Here is a 21747-nt window from a genome sequence, read left to right as displayed (position 1 = left end):
GATGGCGGTATGACGATTCCAGGAGGCGTTGATTTTCCTTCGAAGTTTGGAGACGTACATTAGGTTGAAATCAGTCGTTCGAAAGAAAAACGTCTAGTCGGGAAGAAACATTATGAAGTAAAGGAAGTGTACACCGACCAAATAAAAGCTTAAGAGGAAAACGACGTTTCGGCTTCTATCCGGAAGCCTTGTTCACATTGAAGCCAAACGACTAGAAACGTAATTTTCTTTCAAGCTTTTATGTCGTCGGTGTACTTCACTTCCTTCATTACGTTCATTAAGTCACTCGCAAAAACTAACGTTTGATTATAGCGGACTAGTAGAGTCAGCTTCCTTCAGTGAAATCACAACATTTAATGTTAAGACCATCGAAAAAATCAAAGTATATCCACGAAGTGAATGACGAAGAGTAGAGAAAAGCGAACGGACGGACGCACGGAAGGACTGACGGACGCTTCGCCCAACTCATCATCATTCACTCCGTGTATATGCTGTGACACCGTCATAAAACCTTGAAACTGGCGACTACTACTACGGCGACGACACGGGACATACGACCTACGGCGTAAGGAGCTTCGTCTCTAAAGAACCTGGCTCCCTTGTCTACCTGGAGAATGAGGGCTAGCCAAACTAAGTGAGAGTGTGTTTAATTTATCTTTTTTTTATTCTTTCTATCTTCAATTGTGTTGCGAAATGTTCTCTCCTAAAAGTTATGTTTACAAGCCTGCAGTTGCGCCAACTCGCTCAGACTCAGATCCGGCCATGCATCCGATGAAGCGACACTTTGGTGAGTGCGAGTCCGAGTGAATCCGGTTGAGTCCGGTTGAGGTGATTATTGGTGGGTCTGAGTACAAGTGAACCCTTAGCACAAAATCGGTGTGTTCCAATACTCACCGTAGACGGCTAAACGAATGGCGGCCATCTTAAGTCCGATTCATATTCTAACGTAGCCGGCAAAATATTGTTATGTGGGGTTTAACGTCCAAAAACCACCATATGATTATGAGAGACGCCGTAGTGGAGGGCTCCGGAAATTTCGATTACCTGGGGGGTCTTTAACGTGCACCCAAATCTGAGCACACAGGCCTACAACATTTCCGCCTCCATTGGAAATACAGCCGCCGCAGCCGGGATACGAACCCGCGACCTGCGGGTGAGCAGCCGAGTACATTAGCCACTAGACCACCGCGGCGGGGCAAATAGTTAAAATTACTTCCTCTGTTTGAAAATTCAGTGAAAGTTACGTTCATACTTTACAAACACACGCATCCTGTATACATGCTTCACAATACGACATAGAACATCGCAGTAATATTGGGTGATAAAAGCACGCATTGTCATTGGGTGTCAAAACGAGTGATTATCATAACTTCGTGGTTTGAAACCACCCCCACCCCCCTCTTACAAAAGGCACACTCGTTACAGCGCGTATTTCTTTAAGACCACATAGTGGGTTGTTATGACCGCCATCGGTAGGCGCCATGCTGTCGCTGAGAAGCGTAGCCGGGCCGCGTTCCCACGCCTAGAACCCAAGTTTTCTTGGAACCAGCGTCGAGAGTTGACGGGGGAGCGGCGCTCTTTTAATCCTCAAACAAGTAGCCGACTCGCCGGATGCCTATGCCCGCTAGGTATTGTCCCTGCTAGCCGGCGGATGAGACGTCATGTCGCCACGAAGCTGTAAGCCGTTCCAGAGGGGACAACAAATACAGCGTATTTCTTTGAAGAAACGGCGACCGCCGCCACAAAGTGCCCTGCTAATTGAGCGGACAGATTGGCGGACCGTTTGATGTCTGCTGTCCGAAGCTTGGGACCCCTCGACCAGCGACATACACGACGAGCAAGAGCCTCTCTGGCGCCACCTTTAAGTGCAGTGATCTTGACTCGAAATTGGATGTTCACGTGCGCCGTGCATGCTCGTACCCCTCACCTGTTGTGTGTGTGTGTGATTGGTGTTCCACTGAAGAAGGAGGAGCCCGACAGGGCTTATAACGGCGCCGCAGAGTGCAGGACGTCGCTCTGAACCTAGTAAAGGTTCAACCACCACGTTCGTAGTTTGTGAAGGCTATGAACCATGTAACGGTTTAGCCACCACGCTCGTGGTTTGTGAACTCTTAACCTCATGCTGTAAATATTTGTAAATAGTGCCACAAACCTGTTTGTTTTCGTATCCCCATCTCGTAAGCGTTCGTTTCCTCAACCCGAAGCTACACCACGCTACCACAAGAGACCGGGTTTTGTTTTCGTATCCTCCAGTGACCTTCCTTCCGACCCGCAACAACTGGTTGGCAGCGGAGAGATACGACTCAGCACCCCGGGATCACGACAACTGGTGGCAGCGGTGGGATTCGAAGCTACAAGTGACAACAACAGTCGGCCCAGGAGAAGCAGCTGGCTCGAGACATGGATCACGTATGGGTGAGTGCTTGGCTTTTCCTTTGAGTGAACCAGGTTCTAAAAGAGGGTTAAATTTTGGAACTGGTAGTTAACTTTGCCGAAAGACTCAGTTTCGCCGTTTCGGAAAGTTATTTTGGAAGTAGCGAGCACTCGGTACGATCATGGACTTACGGGAGCTGCAGAAGTCAGACTTGTTGCTGTTGTGTGAGGAATTGGGGATCGATACAAAGGGTTTGGCACGAAAACCCATGATCATTCAAGCGATTAATGATTTGGGGGCTGATGATGAGGAGCTCAATGAAGAATGGGACCTCATCAGCGTATCTCTCCGCTGCTGTTCTGGTTCACGCGCTCAGCAAAGACACAACCACACGAGACGCTAGCTAGCAAGGGACTGTTTATTGATGGCTACCGCGCCGCGCGCGCACCCTCTCTCAAGGTGGCCAGGTGAGGTGGGATCATCCCGATTTATTAAGCGGTGGCCCGCCTGGTACATCCTCCTTTTTCTTTAGGTGATGTAGTCGGCAAAGCGCGTCGGTGCTCTACGTGGCCTAGTTGATCTTCTGAGACTCGAGTCGGCTGCTTCTTGTGCCTGGCAAGTGACCTTATGCTGGGACGGGACCACGTCGGGGTCCCTTGATGGTTGACTTGCAATGGGTGGTGCACGTGCAGCTGACTGGTTCAGTAGAGCATCCGATGCAGGCGCCTGTTGCGACGGATGTCGTTCCTTTCGTGATGCGGATGCTGTTGTCAAATCGGGCGCTGTATCTGATGTTGAATGTTGTCTATGCTGTATAGGCGACGGGATTATCGGTGCGACATCCTTGTCATCCAGTGGGTCTAAGTGTTCGGGCGTCCTTTTTAGATGCTGACGATTCCTTCGATAACGCCGGCCTTCATCTGTACAGACTATGTAAGATCTAGGGCCAGCAAGTTTCTCTACTCGGGCTTTCGGAAACCACCCTTTGTCGTTTCTTATTCTGACGACGTCCCCTTCGGAGAGAGGTGTGAGAGGTATGCCTTTGCAGTGATCCTGTGGATGTTTCCGCACTGACGATGTCGAAGCCGATGAGAAGTCTGGAAGTCGTCCCCGAAGCATCCGTCCCATAAGGAGCTGACTTGGTGTGCGTCCGTCTATCAGGGGCGAGATTCGATAATTGAGCAGTGCAACCCAAAACTCCTCGCCAGCATACTCACTTTTCTTCAAGAGGCGCTTTACGACCTGTACCCCTTTCTCAGCTAAACCATTGGCCCTGGGGAAGTGTGGACTGGATATGGTATGAGTAAAATCGTATTTTACTGCAAACTGTCTAAACTCTCGCGATGTGAACTGTGGTCCTCCATCGGTACAGACTTCAATGGGTATACCGTGGCGAGCAAACATGGTACCTAGTGTGTCCACTACGACCTGACTTGTTGACTGAGGCAACTGTTCCACTTCTGGGTAGTTGGAGTAGGCACAGTACGCAACCAGGTAACGCTTGCCCCCATGGTCAAATAGGTCGACACCAATTCGCTGCCACGGCCGCGTTGGGATTTCCCTCGATAACAGTGGCTCTGAAGGTTGCCGGTAGGCAAAGTGCTGACATGTGACACACTTGCTAATGAGTGACTTGATGTCAGCATTCATCCCAGGCCAGTACATCAGAAGGCGTGCTCTGGCTTTGCACTTGCTCATTCCCAAATGGCCTTCATGAAGACGTTGCAGCATGGATCGCCTCAGACTCTTTGGGATGACCACCCTGCTGCCCCGCAAAAGCACTCCATCAACATATGACAGTTCTGACAAACATGGAGCTAATTCGCCTGAGAATGGTCGTCCTTCCTGGAGTGCCTCCACCACTTGCTTGAGGTATGGGTCCGCCAGGATTGCAGAGGTCAGTTCAGTCTTCGTGTTCTCACTTACGATGCTGGCTAGCACGCGAGTCGCATGGATGCATACGTCTTGTTCGCTTTCTCCGTCACTCGGTTGGGTTCCTGGAATTCGGGACAGCGTGTCCGCCACTAGCAGATGCTTCCCAGGAACATACTGCAATTTGATATCAAAAGGCATTAGCCTCAAAAAATAGCGCTGCAATCGTGGTGGCATTTCACTCAGGTTCTTTTGTGAAATAGCAAGCAAAGGTCGGTGGTCTGTTTCGACTGTCACTGATAACCCCAGTACGAACTCCCGGAAACGCTCACAAGCAAACGTCACGGCCAGCGCTTCCTTTTCAATTTGGGCATATTTTGTTTCAGCCTTCGAGAGCACCCTTGAAGCATAACCCACTGGGCGCCAATCTTGGTCATGGAGTTGAAGAAGAGCAGCACCTACTGCAAAGCTTGATGCATCAGCTGAGAGTTTCGTTTGCTTCAATGGGTCAAAAACTGCGATCACTGGAGCCGATGTCAAAGCCTTAATAAGATCTTTCCATTCTTTGTCATGGTGAACTTCCCATATGAATTCAACATCATTCTTTATCAATGACCTAAGGGCGTCAGTTCTTTTTGAGAGATTAGGTATGAATTTGCCAAAGTAATTCATAATACCTAAAAACCTTTGAACTTCCTGTTTACTCGACGGCTTTTGCATGTTGGCAACGCATTCAATGAGACTAGCATCGGGTTTTATTCCTTCTTTGCTGATACAATCTCCCAGGAATTTAACTTCGGCCTTAGCGAACAGACACTTTTCTTTGTTCAGTGTCAGGCCAGCCTTTCTCGCTGCCATCAGTGCTGCACGCAGGCGTTGATCATGCTGCTCTTTTGATGCACCCCAAATTAAAATATCATCGACATATACGCGTGTGCCCGGCAGGTTTTCAAACACTTCCGTCATTGCCTTTTGAAATACTTCGGGGGCGGACGCGATACCAAATGGCAGGCGCAAAAATCGGTATCTTCCGAACGGCGTGCTAAAGGTGCAGATCTTTGAAGTGTCTTCGTCTAAGGGGATCTGGTGAAACCCGCTATTGGCATCAAGCTTGGTGAACATCACCGCTCCTGCCAGCTCTGCTTCTATTTCTTCACGTGAGGGTAGGTGATAATGCTCGCGTTTAAGGCTTCGATTAATGTACCGCGGGTCCAGGCATATTCGCATGCGGCCATTCTTCTTCATAATAAGAACAAGTGGACTCACCCAGTCCGACGGCTCTTCCATTTTGCATATGATGCCCTGCGAGACCATCCGGGCCAACTCCTGCTTAAGTGGCGCTCGCAGTGCGTGTGGCACTTTCCTCGGCGGCATGATCGTGGGGCGCGCATCATCCTTCATTGCCAGCGAGTATGGTCTACTGATGCAGCCCAGCCCGTGGAATAACTCCGGGAACTCGGTGACCCAGTCGGTGCTAACGTCACTTCTTGAAGACACATCGTGAACGCGGGAAATCAGCCCGAAGCGCTCTGCTGCATTCAATCCGAGTAGGACTTGCTTGCCTCTCTTGACCACAAAAAAACTGATATTCTCTTGCTGCTCTCCTAGACGTAGTGGCAGACTGATAACGCCCAAATGATGTATTTTGCTTCCTTCGTAGTTAGTAAGTACTGTGGTCGATGGCCGCACCATGGTCGGCAAACGCATCCTGCGAAAGTACGAGTACGGCAATATGTTCGCTTGCGCTCCTGTATCCACTTTCAGTTCTGTCGGGTGCCCGGCAAGGTCCCCTGCCACCGTCCAATCCTGATTTTTGGACACGTTTCTGATTTGCACCGTGAGAACTTGAATGTCTTCATCGGTAGCGTCCGAGGACTCCTCCAGTGCATCTTCTGTTGCAGCGACGCCTAACTCATGAACGCCGCGTCTACTCCTGCAGCAAGCTGCAAAATGGTTTCTTTTGTTGCACAGCGTGCACGTTTTTCCAAACGCTGGGCAGCGTCTTGGTCCGTGAATCTTGCCACAGTAGCCACAGCGTCGACGTTGTCCGCTCGTTCGAGACTGTCCGGCAGCGTTTGCAATTTTTTCGACTCTCTGCACCTTTGCTTCGCTTTCAAGAGCACGGTTCTGCGTTGCTGCTAGTTCCGCGGCTTTGCAGATTTCTACAGCTGATTCTAGGGTTAAGTCCTTCTCCTGAAGCAGGCGTGCACGTAGCTTCTTGTCGACGATACCGCACACTATCTGGTCCCTCACCATCGAGTCCCTAAGTTCGCCAAAATTACAAGTCTGTGCTTTCAACTGAATATCGCGCAAAAACTGTTCGAAAGGTTCACCATCCTGTTGTTGCCGACTGCGCAAAACGTACCTCTCGAATGTCTCGTTGCACCGAGGCGTGCAGTAGTCTTCGAAGGCTTTGACGATCGAGTCATAGTCTTCTCGTTGTTCTGCTGATAGAGGTAGGGTGTTAAACACTTCAATTGCCTCTGGGCCCGCGACGTGTAGAAAGATGGCAGCCTTCTGTGCTGGCGTCCGTTTCTTGTTGGTCTCAGTAGCTTTGAAGTAGAGTTCGATTCGTTGGCGGAACTTTTTCCAGTTGTCGGCCGGAGCATTTGTCAGTACAAGTGGCTCGGGTGGTGGTAGGCAGTCCATCTTCAGCGCAGGGTTCGACTGTTACACTTCTGACACCATGTTCTGGTTCACGCGCTCAGCAAAGACACAACCACACGAGACGCTAGCTAGCAAGGGACTGTTTATTGATGGCTACCGCGCCGCGCGCGCACCCTCTCTCAAGGTGGCCAGGTGAGGTGGGATCATCCCGATTTATTAAGCGGTGGCCCGCCTGGTACAGAAAACTAAGAGCCCAGTGAGTTTTACTCAGAGGCATTAGCATAGACAGTTTACATTAACCAAATGAACCTGCCAGAAAGCAGTGCTTGTCTTCTATGTTTGCTGATGTTTTTCTTTGAAGAATCATTGATCAAGAGATCATATAAACGGATCATTTAAGCTTTCCCTAACCACTGAGGTAGCCCGTTAGGTCAAAACATAGGTTAAGCTTTCGGGAGGCTGGTGAGCTTTATGTCTCAGTGGTAGACAATTATGGGCGGCCGTAAACAAAGACGGACGTTCGGACAAAATTAGCGCTCACTGAATCCGAGTTCCTGACTGATGCTCTCAGCAGGACAGAACCGATGAAAGTAGTCAGCGATGAAAAGAAGGAGACAGCCGTTCTATGTCAGGACGACAGTGGTAACAAGCAAAGCTGCGCTTTACTTGAGCCAGAAATTGGGCTACAGTAGATAACGTACTGCGCTTCAGGAAAGGAGTGCGCTTGCCTTGTGTAGGGCATTCATCAGTGGCAGTGTTATTTCCAAGGGGCTAACTTTAAAGTAGGAACAGACCATTTTCCCCTTACTTGGCTGCAAACCATGACATCGAAGAACAGTCGCCTTGTGAGGCGGAGCTTGATTCTTAAAAAAATATCATTTTGACATTAGGTAAAAAAAGGGCAAATTGAATGGTAACGCTGACGCGCTCAGCCGCTCTTTCTAAGCCATTCTGGTGTGCTCTTGGTGTATCAAAATTGATATTTTATTTTTTTTCGTGCATCGTATGTAAATTTTTAAGGTAGCACGTTTGATTTCTCAGCACAAGTGAATCCTGAGAGTTCTGAGTGTGAGCTTTTGTTAAAGGTAGTAATTAAAATTGGTTTGCTATCCCTCTTTTGGCTTGGTTTGTTCGAAGGGGGCCGAGTGCTTGCTTGTACATGTGGTCGAGTATCAGAGATGCTGTCGAAGATTCGGCAATCACCCGGACCATGCCACAAGCGAAGGCCAGTTCTTGGCATTCAACTACTGACCCTTTCGTCGTCCCTGCGAGCAGCAGTGTTGACCGCTGCCCTCCGTGACTCATCTGGCGAGGGGGAAGCTGTTATGACCGCCATCGGTAGGCGCCATGCTGTCGCTGAGAAGCGTAGCCGGGCCGCGTTCCCACGCCTGGAACCCAGGTTTTCTTGGAACCAGCGTCGAGAGCTGACGGGGGAGCGGCGCTCTTTTAATCCTCAAACAAGTAGCCGACTCGCCGGATGCCTATGCCCGCCAGGTATTGTCCCTGCTAGCCGGCGGATGAGACGTCATGTCGCCACGAAGCTGTAAGCCGTTCCAGAGGGGACAACAAATACAGCGTATTCCTTTGAAGAAACGGCGACCGCCGCCACAAAGTGCCCTGCTAATTGAGCGGACAGATTGGCGGACCGTTTGATGTCTGCTGTCCGAAGCTTGGGACCCCTCGACCAGCGACATACACGACGAGCAAGAGCCTCTCTGGCGCCACCTTTAAGTGCAGTGATCTTGACTCGAAATTGGATGTTCACGTGCGCCGTGCATGCTCGTACCCCTCACCTGTTGTGTGTGTGTGTGATTGGTGTTCCACTGAAGAAGGAGGAGCCCGACAGGGCTTATAACGGCGCCGCAGAGTGCAGGACGTCGCTCTGAACCTAGTAAAGGTTCAACCACCACGTTCGTAGTTTGTGAAGGCTATGAACCATGTAACGGTTTAGCCACCACGCTCGTGATTTGTGAACTCCTAACCTCATGCTGTAAATATTTGTAAATAGTGCCATAAACCTGTTTGTTTTCGTATCCCCATCTCGTAAGCGTTCGTTTCCTCAACCCGAAGCTACACCACGCTACCACAAGAGACCGGGTTTTGTTTTCGTATCCTCCAGCGACCTACCATTCCGACCCGCAACAACTGGTGGCAGCGGTGGGATTCGCAACAGAATACATAGCAAGTTTGAAAAGATTGCACGCGCATACTTGCTCGCGCGTACTTACTTGGCTGCTGACCCGCAGGTCAGCAGCCGAGTACCTTAGCCACTAGACCGCCGCGGCGGGGCAGCCGGCAAAATAAACAGTTCCAAGAAGACCGCATCGTATACAAGTAAGATGAAGGCTACTTTGCTGTCAAAACAAAGATGGCGGCTCAGCGAATCGCTCAGATAGATCGGATCTCACCTGAATGGTCATCTGCACTCAAGCAGACGCTTCTCCAGAGGTTCGATGTGGGTAACGTATAATTTTTAGATACCAACGAGAAATTAGTAAGGAAATACTACACTTACGTTTGTTTACTTCAGCTTTCTTTTCTCAGCGCGAGGTACATGACACAATTTATTCAGACTCCAAGGCCGCTATCAAGGCCTTCCAGATGGGCATGGTGGCTCCCCAGGTCCTACAGATTATTCAAAAAGTCAAAGACCTCAAAAATCACTCATTGGTCTGGTTTCCTGCGCATCTTGGAACCATTGAGGGTGCCTCGCTCAATCCCAACGAGGAGGCGCACTCGGCTGCACGAGGTTTGACTGACCGTGTGCCGGGTAACGCGTCATCTCCTGGGCGACCTGAGCCTCTCTGCTAGTACAACGAGATATCAATCACCACTATCTGTCAAGAAGACTGCTGCCTCTACCACACTCCTCGCTATGCAGGGCCCAAGCTGTTACTCTCCGACTGCTACAAACAAACACTTACCCGAGCCCTGTGGCACTGCACACAATGTACCCTGAACGGTTTCCAAGCCAGGACTGCCCCCTGTGTGGTGGTTATGCGGACTTCGAACATGTTCTGTGGGGCTGCGCCTCTGCCGGTCCCCCTTTCACCCAAGAGGAAATGAAGCGACTCATCAAGGCCCAGGACCAGACCTCTCAAATCCTGGCCGTCCAGAGGGCCCGCGCGAGGGCCGTCAGGTTTAACCTGATGGTCCCCGAGTGGGCCTAGCCAGGTGACGCTGAGTTTACTCGCGTCTATTGTGGACCGAATAAAGTTGTTTCACTCACTCACTCAGCGCGAGGTGGCCCCTCGTCGTGCATAAGCCGTCCAGACGTGTTCCATTTCTCGGACAGCGTGAGCTCGGTGATGTCTTCTAAGCTGTCTGCGTAGACTGTCTACGATGCTGTCTAAGAATTGGAATACAACCAATATATTTCGCGAGTGCGTCTGAGTGAGTGCCACCTTTCGTTGCCGATCTACGGTTCTGTACTATGACTGTCTTCGTGGCGCAATTGGCTAGCGCGATCGGCTGTTACGGTTCTGTACTGATCTTCAGCATTACTGTCAGAGTTATATGCACTCACGTTTTTACTCGAATCGTTTCACAGTTATCTCAACAATGCGCTACCTTATATTTGCTGATCCGAGGCGTGTGTTTGGGATGGGGGAGCACCGTAACCCTTTCCCGCAAAATCTTTCACGGGAGTTTCTCGATAAAGATATGTCGTACAAGTCGCGTATTTTATAGAAATGTCTATACTGGATTGTAACCAGTGATAACTTGTGGAGATTCATATATGAAGGCGTATCCTAACAATTACGCGAGTTGTTTGTTGTTAAAGAGCAAGAAACCAAGAATGAGAAGGCTAGTTTTGCGCTAACCTACTCATGAGTGGACACACCCAGGCCCCCTCGGAGTCAGGTGAAGCAGTGAATATTAGTCTGAGTGAGCCCGGCTCAGTGATATGTCGATGAGATTGAGTCCGGGTACGGCCGAGAAAAAGCACAGCAAGTCAGTCCGAAGGAGTCTGGTTGAGGAAAATATTGGCGAGTCTGAGTCTTAAGAGAGTCCTCGGAGCAAACTATTTTTCTTGAATGAGTCTGGGGGAGCCTAGTTATTTAAATTTTAGTTATTTTAGTTATTTAACAAGATTTTGCATTTCAGTAACTAGAAATACGCCGCAACAATGCTCTTTTATGTCTGTTTCGTAGGTACATTTATAGTAACGAAATTCACTGTTTGCTACTTAATTCTCCTGCGCGCACTTCCTAGCGCATTCACAACGCACGTAGCTTTATGCGCATTCATGGTCACACGCAGGCATTAACTTATCCTCACTGCCTCGAGCCATTGCATATTGGAACGGTCTTCCGGATCATGTTGTATCCATTTGTAACCATGAAATTTTTCGTGATAACCTGACTTCGTTGCACACTAATATTGTAAAACACGGTTGCACCTTGATTTTTGTAATCATTATATATATATATATATATATATATATATATATATATATATATATATATATATATATATATATATATATATATATTGTAAGATGGCGTCCAGTACCCTCAAGACTCTTCCTTATTGTCTCGAGTACGTGCCCCACAACCTAAGCTTGACTAGTGATGATGAGTATGTACAGATGAAAAGATGGGACGCATAAACAATGCTCACACTAATTTTCCCCGCGCACTTGAGCGACCGGCCCTGCCGAGACTTAGGCGGGAAATCTACGGCGAACAAAGAGTTTAAGAGATGAAACGTGGACTATCCCGGAGGCACGGTAACGACGGTCCGAGAAACCCTCGACGGGAGTGACAAAGTAATTGACAGGAGATGTTCGTTCACAAACAACGTAAGGTCCTAGAAAGCGTGACTGAAACTTTTCACACTATCCGGGTGTACGAACAGGCGTCCAAAGTAATACTTCATCTCCAGGACGTAAAGTGACGTCTCGACGGAAGCTGTCATAGCGTTGCTTGCGGTCTTGTTGACTGGCCTCCGTGTTGAGTTGAGCACGTTGCCGTGCCTCAGCGAGCCTGGAAACGAAATGTTCTGGCGTAGTCGTGGGCGTTTTTGTCGTTACATTGAAGAAAGAGGCATCAATGTTGAATGTCGGCGCACGATTATAGACGAAGAATAAAGGTGAATACCCGGTGGTTCGTTGAACAGCGGTGTTGTGTGCAAATGTTACGAACGGCAAGATTTTGTCCCAGTTATCGTGGTTCAGTCCGAGGTACAAGGATATCATGTCGATTAGAGTCCGGTGGAATCGCTCTGTGAGGCTATTTATCTGCGGGTGGTAAGCGGATGTGGTCTTATGAACTGTGCCAGAAGTTTTTAGAATTTCGTCAAGAATTGTCGACATGAAGGCCTTGCCCCGGTCACTAAACAACGTGCGAGGTGCAACATGACGCAACACAATGACTTCTAAGAACAAGGCGGCAACGTCTGAGGCGGAGCTAGTACGTAGAGGAGCGGTCTCCGCGTATCGTGTGAGGTGGTCGACGGCTGTGACGATCCAGCGGTGGCCCGCTGGCGTTACCGGAAGTGGTCCGACGAGGTCTATTTCGACAACGACAAAAGGTGTATCGGGACATGGAATGGGCTGTAATAGGCCAGCAGGAGCTGAAGTTGGTCGTTTCCTGTGTTGAAGCGACATACTTAGCCACAAAAAGGTAGAAAGACCAGGCCAGAAGAAACGGCTCCTATCGCGGTTGTAGGTCTTTTGGAATGCTAAGTGTCCAGCTGATGGGTCGTCGTGCAATGCTTCGAGAACTTGTTTTCGCAGCGAACGGGGAAGTACTGGCACCCACCGATGCCCATCCGCATTGTAAGTATAGTGCTGCAGGACGTTGTTCTGTTGCTTGAACTGCCGTAGCTGACGACGTACTCGGGCATTAGGTGGAGAAGACGAGCGATTCAAGTATCCGATGATGCGGTTACAGTAGGGGTCACCACGTTAGCACGCGGCAAACTGGGCGCTGCTGTTTAAAGATAGTGACCCAGCAATTGCCAGGGGTGATAACGTGGGTGAAGAGAAAGCCACTTGATCACCTGAGGGGCATTGAGGATTCGTGGTTGGAGATTAAAGTGGCAGAGTACAGCGAGAGAGAGCGTCAGCATCCTGATGCTGTTTGCTAGACCTGTACACAACGTCAAAAGTGTACTCTTGCAAACGCAGTATCCAGTGACCGAGGCGCCCAGACAAATTCTTCAGCGAGGACAACCAGCATAGGGCATGGTGGTCGGTGATCACATTGAAGTGGCGTCCATACAGATAAGGTCGAAATTTCTGGATGGCCTAAACAACTGCGAGACATTCCTGCTCTGTTATCGAGTAGTTCTGCTCCGCAGGTGTGAGTGCGCGGCTGGCATACGCAACTACTCGCTCACGTGATGTTTCATCGCGCTGGAGGAGGACAGCACCGATTCCGTGGCCGCTGGCATCTGTGTGCAGGAAAGTGGGTGCAATCTCATCGAAGTGACGGAGGACGGGGTCTGGTGTCAGAACACGCTTAAGGGCTTAGAAAGCACACTCGCACTCGTCAGTCCACGTGAAAGCCGTTCCTGACGTCTGAAGCTTGTGTAACGGCCCCGCAATGGCAGCAAAGTGACGGATGAAGCGGCGGAAGTAAGACGCCAGGCCCACAAAACTTCGCAATTGTTTTCGATTGCCCGGACGTGGAAAACTAATTACGGCAGCAACCTTGTCGGGGTCGGGTCGAATGCCATCTTCGCTGACAAGGTGACCCAATACTTTGATGCTTGTGCTGGCGAAGTGGCACTTCTTTGTATTGAGCTGTAGACCAGCGTTTGAAATGCACGTTAGAACTTCGTCCAAACGCTTAAGGTGCTGAGGAAAAGTAGAATAAATTACGATGTCGTCTAAGTAACATAAACAGGTTTTCCATTTGAGACCACGTAAGACGGTATCTATCAAGCGCTCGAATGTTGCTGGAGCGTTGCATAAGCCAAAAGGCGTGCGTTAAATTTGTAAAGCCCGTCAGGCGTCGCAAACGCTGTTTTCTCCTTGTCTGATTCGCGCATAGGTATTTGCCAATACCCGGATCGGGGGTCGACGCTGGAGAAATATTCTGCGCCTTGTAGGGAGTCCAGGGCATCATCTATGCGTGGCAACGGATATACGTCTTTTTTCGTGATCTTATTGAGCGCTCTGTAATCAACACAAAAGCGGGCAGAGCCATCCTTTTTCCGGACCAACACCACAGGAGACGACCAAGAGCTGGATGAAGGTCGAATAATATCCCGTTTGAGCATGTCGGTGACGTTTTCCTCAATTATTTGCCGTTTCGCTGAAGACAGACGGTATGGGCGGCGGCGTACAATGAAGCTGCCTTCGGTTTCGATGCTGTGCTCTGCAACGAAGGTGCAGCCCAGAACTTTGGAATGTACGTCAAACAAAAGACTGTGCTTTTGGAGAAGGTCTAAGAGGTCTCTATTTTGCTCGGCAGTGAGGTGAGGACTTATGGTGTCATTTAAAGCAACAGTGGTAGCCTTCATATCAGTTGTACCAGACAAAGACGTTGATTCTGCGTCAAGGGGAACCAGCGAGAAAGGCTCGCTGTCAGCGAAGCAGCTCACGGCAGTGCCTTGGGGCAGCATCACTGACGATGAAGTTGGGTTCAAGGCGGTGACCAATGCTTTACTGTCGTTAAACCGCACAAGGCCGGGTGCTATGGTAAGCTCCGCAGGTTTGGAGCGAACTTATGGGTCTATGAACACGTCACCGTTAACTATAGTATCCGAAGTGATCGTGAGAATTTGTTCATCTCCAGGCGAAATGAAACAATCAGCGGCAGCAACGAAACGGAAGCTGTATGGATCGACATCAAATGAACTCTCAGTAGCTGACATTTCAATTACTCGCTGACGACACGATATGAAAGCTGATGCCGAAGAAAAAAAGTCCCGTCCTAAAATTACTGTGTGAGTGCACCAAGGAAGTACAAGAAACTGAATGTAGTGAAGGATGCCATCTATAAAAACGCGGACTGTGCAAACACTTGAAGGCTGAATAGGGACTCCCCCTGCGCAACGAAGGGGAGCACCATCGTATGACGTCCTAACTTTTTTCAAGCGGGCACAAAAGTCTGCACGAATTGCGGAAAGTTATGCGCCTGTGTCTACCAGTGCCTCTGTCTGTATACCTTCAACTTACACTAATAAAACATTCGATGGGTGGTCCGGAGGAGTTTGACGCAGTTCGAAAGATGCAGCTTTCCCTCCCGAAGCTGCACTGTTTAGTTTTCCAGTTGGCGGTCAGGAATTGAAGTTGAAAGTCGGAGAGGAAAAAGGAACGCCGCATCGGTGAAGGTGAGCGACGACGTGAGAAACGGGAACTGCCAACTGAGCCAAAGTTCTGCGGAGACGGCGACCGACGTGTGCTGTTCTGATACAGTCGGCGATAGGGTGGTCCAGTGGAGTAGAAGTTGTCCTGTTCAAAGTCATCGTAGCTTCATCTTTCGTCTCGCTGACAGCGTCGGCAAAACTTTGAAATGTGACCACGGATGCCGCAATAGAAGCAAGTCAGACGCGAAGTGCGCCAGTCGTTGTAAGGCTGGGAAGATGGTCGCGGTGCGAGTGAGTTGAGCGAACCATGCAATTCGGCCGCTGGTAGCTGCATTGGGCTTTGCTTCGGTGCAGGTGTCCTAGCAGCAACTTGAGCGTAAGTTGGCATGGCTACAGGATATGAGCTGGGAACTGGTGAGATTGTCATCGAGGCCAGGCTTTGCTGGGGCGCAGGTGTTGTTGCAGCAACGTGAGCATAACTTGTAATGGGCACGGGATGTGAACTCGGAACTGGTGTACTTGTGATCAATGCCAGTTCTTTCCTCACGACGTCGCGTAAACTAGTAGCAGGTGGCGTCGTTCGGATATAAAGGGGGCGAGGTGAAGCCTGTGCATGAAGTTCCTTGCGGATGATAGAGCGGATCAATGCACGCAGCTCTGTTGTGTCATGACTCGAGCTAAGAACAGGCATATCATGTTGCACCCGAGTGGTTTGAAGCTCCTCGAGGCGCTGACAGGTAGCTACAACATCGGCTACGGTCTGGGGATTCTGCACCACAAGCGCATTAAAAGCGACAGTCGCGATGCCTTTTAGCAGGTGGCGCACACGATCGTTTTCCGCCATATGGTTGTCGATGCGGCGGCAAAGGGCGAGAACATCTTCAATGTAAGATGTGTAAGACTCATCGGGGCGTTGAACACGTGCACCAAGCCTTTTCTTGGCGCTATCCGAGCGCACCGACGGGTTGGCGCAAATCTGGTGCAGCTGGCGCGTAAAGTTGGGCCATGTCAAAAAATCTGTAGCGTGGTTTAAAAACCACGTTTTTGCGACGCCGCTCAAGTGGAATGCAACGTGGGTGAGTTTCGCAGGCTCATCCCAGTTGTTGATGGCACTCACGCGGTCATACTCCTCGAGCCAGTCTTCCACGTCTTCACCCGGAAGCCCTGCGAACAGCGGAGGATCCTTTTGAGGGCTGGTGACCAGGTAAGAAGGGTTTCTTGGTGGTGGAAGCGGTGGCGCAGCTGCTGCGCTTGGCTGGTCGGCTTGCGACATTACCGAACCCAGGTCGTTTAAGCAGTGGCCTGAACGGAGCTCCAGGGATCTGTTCTAGAAGACGCTGGGGTTGTCCGAGAGCACGAGAGGACGCAGGAATCGGGCAGCACTCTCCACCACTTGTAAGATGGCGTATACCCTCAAGACTCTTCTTTATTGCCTAGAGTATGTGCCCCACAACCTAAGCTTGACTAGTGATGATGAGTATGTACAGATGAAAAGATGGGACGCATAAACAATGCTCACAATATATATATATATATATATATATATATATATATATATATATATATATATATATATATATATATATATATATATATATATATTGTCTGCTTTTCTCCTTTATTGTTATTTCGTTTGTATACTGATGCCCCCCTTACTCGATGTGCCCTTCAGTGGGCCTGTAAAATATTTTAAATAAGTAAATAAAGAAATAAATAAATCTGCGGTTGTTGCTTGATTGTTATGCCAGTTCAGCGCCTTTACATATGCTCGGTGAAACGTAACTACTTTTTTGAATGAAGTTTTGTATTGATTATAAGTAGTGACTCCTGCAATATTTTCAATTTTGTTTTGGCATAAATGTTCGTATCTGTGAAAATGAGTTTTACTCGTAAGTCGGCGCTAGACAAGCAGGTAAAGGCTGTCTCCAGCCATTCAATCATTGGGCCAGATCTTTGCACGAGGCAACCCGCAACTCGTATGATTAAGCGCGACCTTCAGTGGGCACGAGCACGTATTGAAAAAAAAGAAGCGGCATACCTTCTTCTAAAACGAAAGAAGAAAAGTATGTCTGATAAGCGCAGCAAGAGTAATTATCATGAAAGTGTACGACAGCAAGTTTGAATTCGACCATCTCTTCTCGCTCGCTGTTCTTTTCTCTTTTTTTTACGTGAGCGCAACTTTTTTAAGATTCTTCCGCAATACACGCAGTTCAAACTGGTCAAACCATAATAAAAACGGCACAAAATCATTCTCACGTCTAGGACATCTTTCACAGTGGCCCTGCCTCTGTAGTCGATGGTTCCTGAGGCTATACCGAAGAACAAAACTACAACGACGCAGTGCATCTTGTACTGTGATCTTGAAAGAAGTATCACTGCCCAGATTGACTTTGTTATATACATGCTCACGTAATTATATTCGGCCGCATTGTTAATCCATACTTCTCGTTTTGTTCGCCACGATGGCGCAAGCTCATCACGCGACCTTCTATTGTGCTCACCAAGAGTTCAACGCTGCTTCATACATCACTATATCTGCAGATCGTATATAGTATGTCGGGAGCCCTCATAATTTATTGCGGATGTGTTTACTTGAAATTCAAATCTGAATTTTCTAGTCAGGTTTGACGAACGGCAACGTTCACGCAAAGGAAGACAAATCAGGAGAGGTATAGAACCCCGGCTTTGACGTAACACGCTTTGCATTTAAATAGTATCTAATGAGCAGAAGTCTTGGTATTTAGCGCATGCAACACCACATATTTCTTCTTTGACACTTCGTTAATGGTGCGCGAGATTTGCGTCGCTGTTAGCGCACAGCGTGAGTGTGCTTGAGAATGAGAGTAGTTCAAGATGGTATTTACATGCATTAAAATTTGTTTTAGACTAGAAAGTAGTAACATATTGGTAATATTAGTGGTATAAGTGGTACACTTGTGTCTAAGAGCGCGCTTTTAAGTTTCCTAATTAATTTACGCTTGTGGCAGCTGCATCGAGCGAGTCGTGCTAGAAATGAATATGTCATGATATATCATACTATAAGTGTCAGTAAAGCTAATTAGTAAGTTGGAATAATTTAGTCATTAGTAAGAGAGTGCAATATAGATAAGTTAGTGCAGGCCTCAAAGTGAAGTGTAAAATAATAAGTAATGTCATTTCACTGAGTTGTTACCGAAAACGCGACCTAGGGAAATGTACAAAACTGCGGCGCTTTATATACAGTAGTAGGACGGCAGTGGTACTTGAAAAAAAAATTTCAGTGTAGTTTCGTTAACACACAAATACTTCTCTGTTTTTAGTGGCAGCCTTAACATTCACGTGACAGCCTCCTTGAAGTGGTTGCGAGCTCGAATAAGGCTGCCTAATATATCGCTAACGACCATAGCAACCAGCCAACGCGAACACAGGAATATCAAATAGCTGTAAACTGTTTACGAGCAAAAAAATGAAAACTACGTGAAAAATTTACTTCACACCTTTATGCAATCGTGCAAGAAAAACGGGGGTAATGGGTCTCAAACACACACGTGGGCCTTCCCTCATTTGGCGCCAACAAGTATTATTTATTCACGTGCAAACTTTCGAAATCGCTACTCACTATACTCAATATATGAAGCCGCGGCACGCAGCACTGGCGCTAAAGGGCGGCTTTCTGCTCCCATAACACTGTGCGGTCTCAAGCGGCGGTACACGTAGCTTCAGGCTTAGCGTTGCTCACGCAAGAAACGGCATTCACATATACTGTCACGTTTCTGCTAAATACGTATAGATTGCGCTGTTGCGCAAAAGAACACAAAAGTTTTTACTTACCGATAGAAATAGCGACAGCGCAAATAGCGACAGCGCCCTTCCGAACGCAGTACCTGTGCGTACACAGGTTACATGAAACCGAAAGGTATACATTGCCAACTGGCACCAGAACAAACAATTCGCGAGTCAGCACGAAGAATAATACTTTTTATTGGCAGCAAGCCAGCGATGCCGTTCCAATGCAAAAAAAAAGAGTTTATGGTAGTATAACCGTTATCAAGAGTTCGCAAACCGCACGCCTTCTCCTTCAGAGGCAAAACGTAGAGAAAAGCGTGTGTCACTTCAGTGTTGGCGCTATCATTACAAAACAGTCGTAAAAAATCAGCAAAGAATGGTTCAATAAAAGCTCCAAACTTCATCGGTCAGGCTGAGGACATAAAGAGGCGGGGGTTTTCGCCAGGGAATCACGTTCTCATGAAAAAGATGCGCAAGCATTTGAACACGTGCAGTATCAGTGCAAATGTACGTGCGTAGCACAGTACTCACGGAATGAACTAGGACGCTCGGAACGCGTATTGGAGGGGAAGTGATTTTAAATGAAAAGGAGAGAAAAGTGAGCCTCGTAACTGCCTTTCAGGGGGAGGACACCTCAACAGTAGCTCACGAGGGGGGGGGGTGTAAAGGAGGGATTAAAAGGATAGGATTAAAAGGTAAAGAGATAGAGAAAGAGGAAGGAGAGAGCGAGTCGCAGGGACAGCGAACGACGGAAGTAAGGAGAAGATAGGAAAGATGGACATGGTCACAGGAGTCCGAGGACGGGGCACCACTCGGCGAGAGCTCTTGTCGGCGTCAGGAGATGGCGCAGGGCGAGCCCAGTCGGCTAGAGCTGCGCTGTCGTCGGAGATCGCGGGGGCACAACCAGTCGGCCCAAAGCCCAGCGAGCGAGTCGGAACGCGTGGCCGCCGATTCAGATAGCCCAGCTCGTGGGAGCTCGGGGAATTAATGCGTCGCATTGTGGCATACAGTGAGGGGGAGAACACCTACAACGCAGCATTACTCCTTCTGGTCGCAAAAGAGTAAGCATTTAGTTCACAAAGAGCACGCTGCCAGCGCGGCGCTGCTAGACCTGTGACTGTTTCTGTTTTGCACTTTCAAAGGAAAGCAGTACGCTGCATGCTGCTTCAACACGAACATCGTAACCCCCTGCTGAAACATTACCTGTAATGACGTTCTTTTTTTAACTCTATATGATAACTTTCCCTTCTGTGAACACTTATTTTGTGGGCTTATATATCCCACAAACATTATAATCATAATCTTGAGTGCAGAATGAAATTACTCAAATTCACTAGGTGTTGAATTATTTTGGTGATATTTATGAAAACTATGGATGCGATATTTTGGGATAGACATATATCTGTCGCTTTACTCATACATTGAACAAATCAAAAACTCCCTTTTGATTTAATTTGCCACTAAGTGAAATACATATGAATGGCATCTTAATACTGTGCATATCACCTCAGAATTACTTGATTCTGGTGGCATTCCACACTAGCTAGTTTTATAAATTACAAATAGCTGCTATTTTTACTAGTTCCATGGGCGACAAGTACGTCTCACCTATTACAGCTTATGAGTACCAATACGCACCGATAGCTGTCGCCTATATGTACCAATACATATTTATTGGTCCATATGGGACAAATAGTTGTCTCCTGTTGAACCCTAGTGGCGCCAATACGTGTCTATTGGTTCTATAGGGGACAAATAGCTACAACCTATAGGCCCATTATTGGTTTTATAGGTGACAAATAGGTGTAGTCAATGGGTTTTCATTGGTGTCAATGGAATTTTAATAGGACCAATAAGGTACCAATACAGCTCTTATAAAACGAATAAGAATTTTTATAAAACCAATACATTTCTCTTCTGGTATTTTCGCTAGGGGGGTTTCGGGTGAGCAGGAGAGACCGAGACTGGTTTCGTTGCCTAAGAATGCCAAAGATCTCGAGGAAAGAGAGGAAGATAATGTTTGGTGGGAAAACGGTCGCCACGGCACTCGATCAGGCATTTGGGGCTTCAGGCCTCGTGTGCTAGGCCAGTTGCGCTATGTGGTTGCCACTGGGCCCTTCGAGATGATGCAACAATGTCGCACTGCTGGTGGCACCCTACGAGAATTAGGCATTACAAGCATCTGTGGCATGTCTTCTTCCAAGAATTAGACAAACAGGTCATCATGCTAGCTGGCACGTGTGTTTTCTGCGAAAGCATGATTGTAGACGTCCTCAGAACATGGCTGCTTCAATGTCCACCATGAAAAATTCTTCGTGCTGTCTGGCGCCTGTGTTCGGATGAATAAGTGGTAGACCACTTCGAAAGCATTGGATTGCTAGTGTACCACGCACTGCATAGACATTTCTGAGGAAAGACGTGCTTCGCTTTTCCCCCCAAGGCTAGAAAAATAGAGTCATTCGTGAAACTTCAAGTTGTGTATTGTGTCAATTGCCGATGTCTATAACATATTGTACTATATCCAATATTATAAAGCAATTTCCTATGCCTACTCTCTTGGCTCTGAACGTCTGAGGTCCTGAACCCATGAACCTTCACAGTCATCATAACTATAAAGGAGGATACAGATGCTCAAGGGTCAATACAGTCCACGCAAGTACAAGGCAACCAGTCATTGGCTCTCACCACGTCGGAGACTCAGTGGCCTTCACTACCGTCAAGAGCCGCTGTAGTGCCATCATCACAGTGCTCCTACCCCCAATAAAGAAAACAAGAAGATGGACAACGCATATGTCAAAACTATGCTTAAAAATTTGATGGTTTCGACGCGTAAGATCTTCAGCAGCCTAAACACTCCCGCTGCTAAG

General features: G+C 48.2%; 1 protein-coding gene across 2 annotated transcripts in view; it reads right to left on the bottom strand.

Moving 5' to 3' along the window:
* LOC142788360 (sodium-coupled monocarboxylate transporter 1-like) overlaps positions 1-17485 on the bottom strand; it is a 115388-nt gene extending 97903 nt beyond the window's left edge. The window contains exon 1 of one of the 2 annotated variants that reach the window (XM_075884920.1): positions 17372-17485. The gene's annotated coding sequence lies outside the window, so the exon portion shown is untranslated. The remainder of the gene's footprint in view (positions 1-17371) is intronic. The other variant, XM_075884922.1, reaches the window with a different exon arrangement.
* Positions 17486-21747: the final 4262 nt, after the last annotated feature.

This window comes from Rhipicephalus microplus, unplaced genomic scaffold (assembly GCF_043290135.1).
Source record: "Rhipicephalus microplus isolate Deutch F79 unplaced genomic scaffold, USDA_Rmic scaffold_56, whole genome shotgun sequence".
Classification (NCBI taxonomy): Eukaryota; Metazoa; Arthropoda; class Arachnida; order Ixodida; family Ixodidae; genus Rhipicephalus; species Rhipicephalus microplus.
Note: the sequence above shows the minus strand (reverse complement) of the source record. Positions and strands in the feature narration are given on the sequence as shown.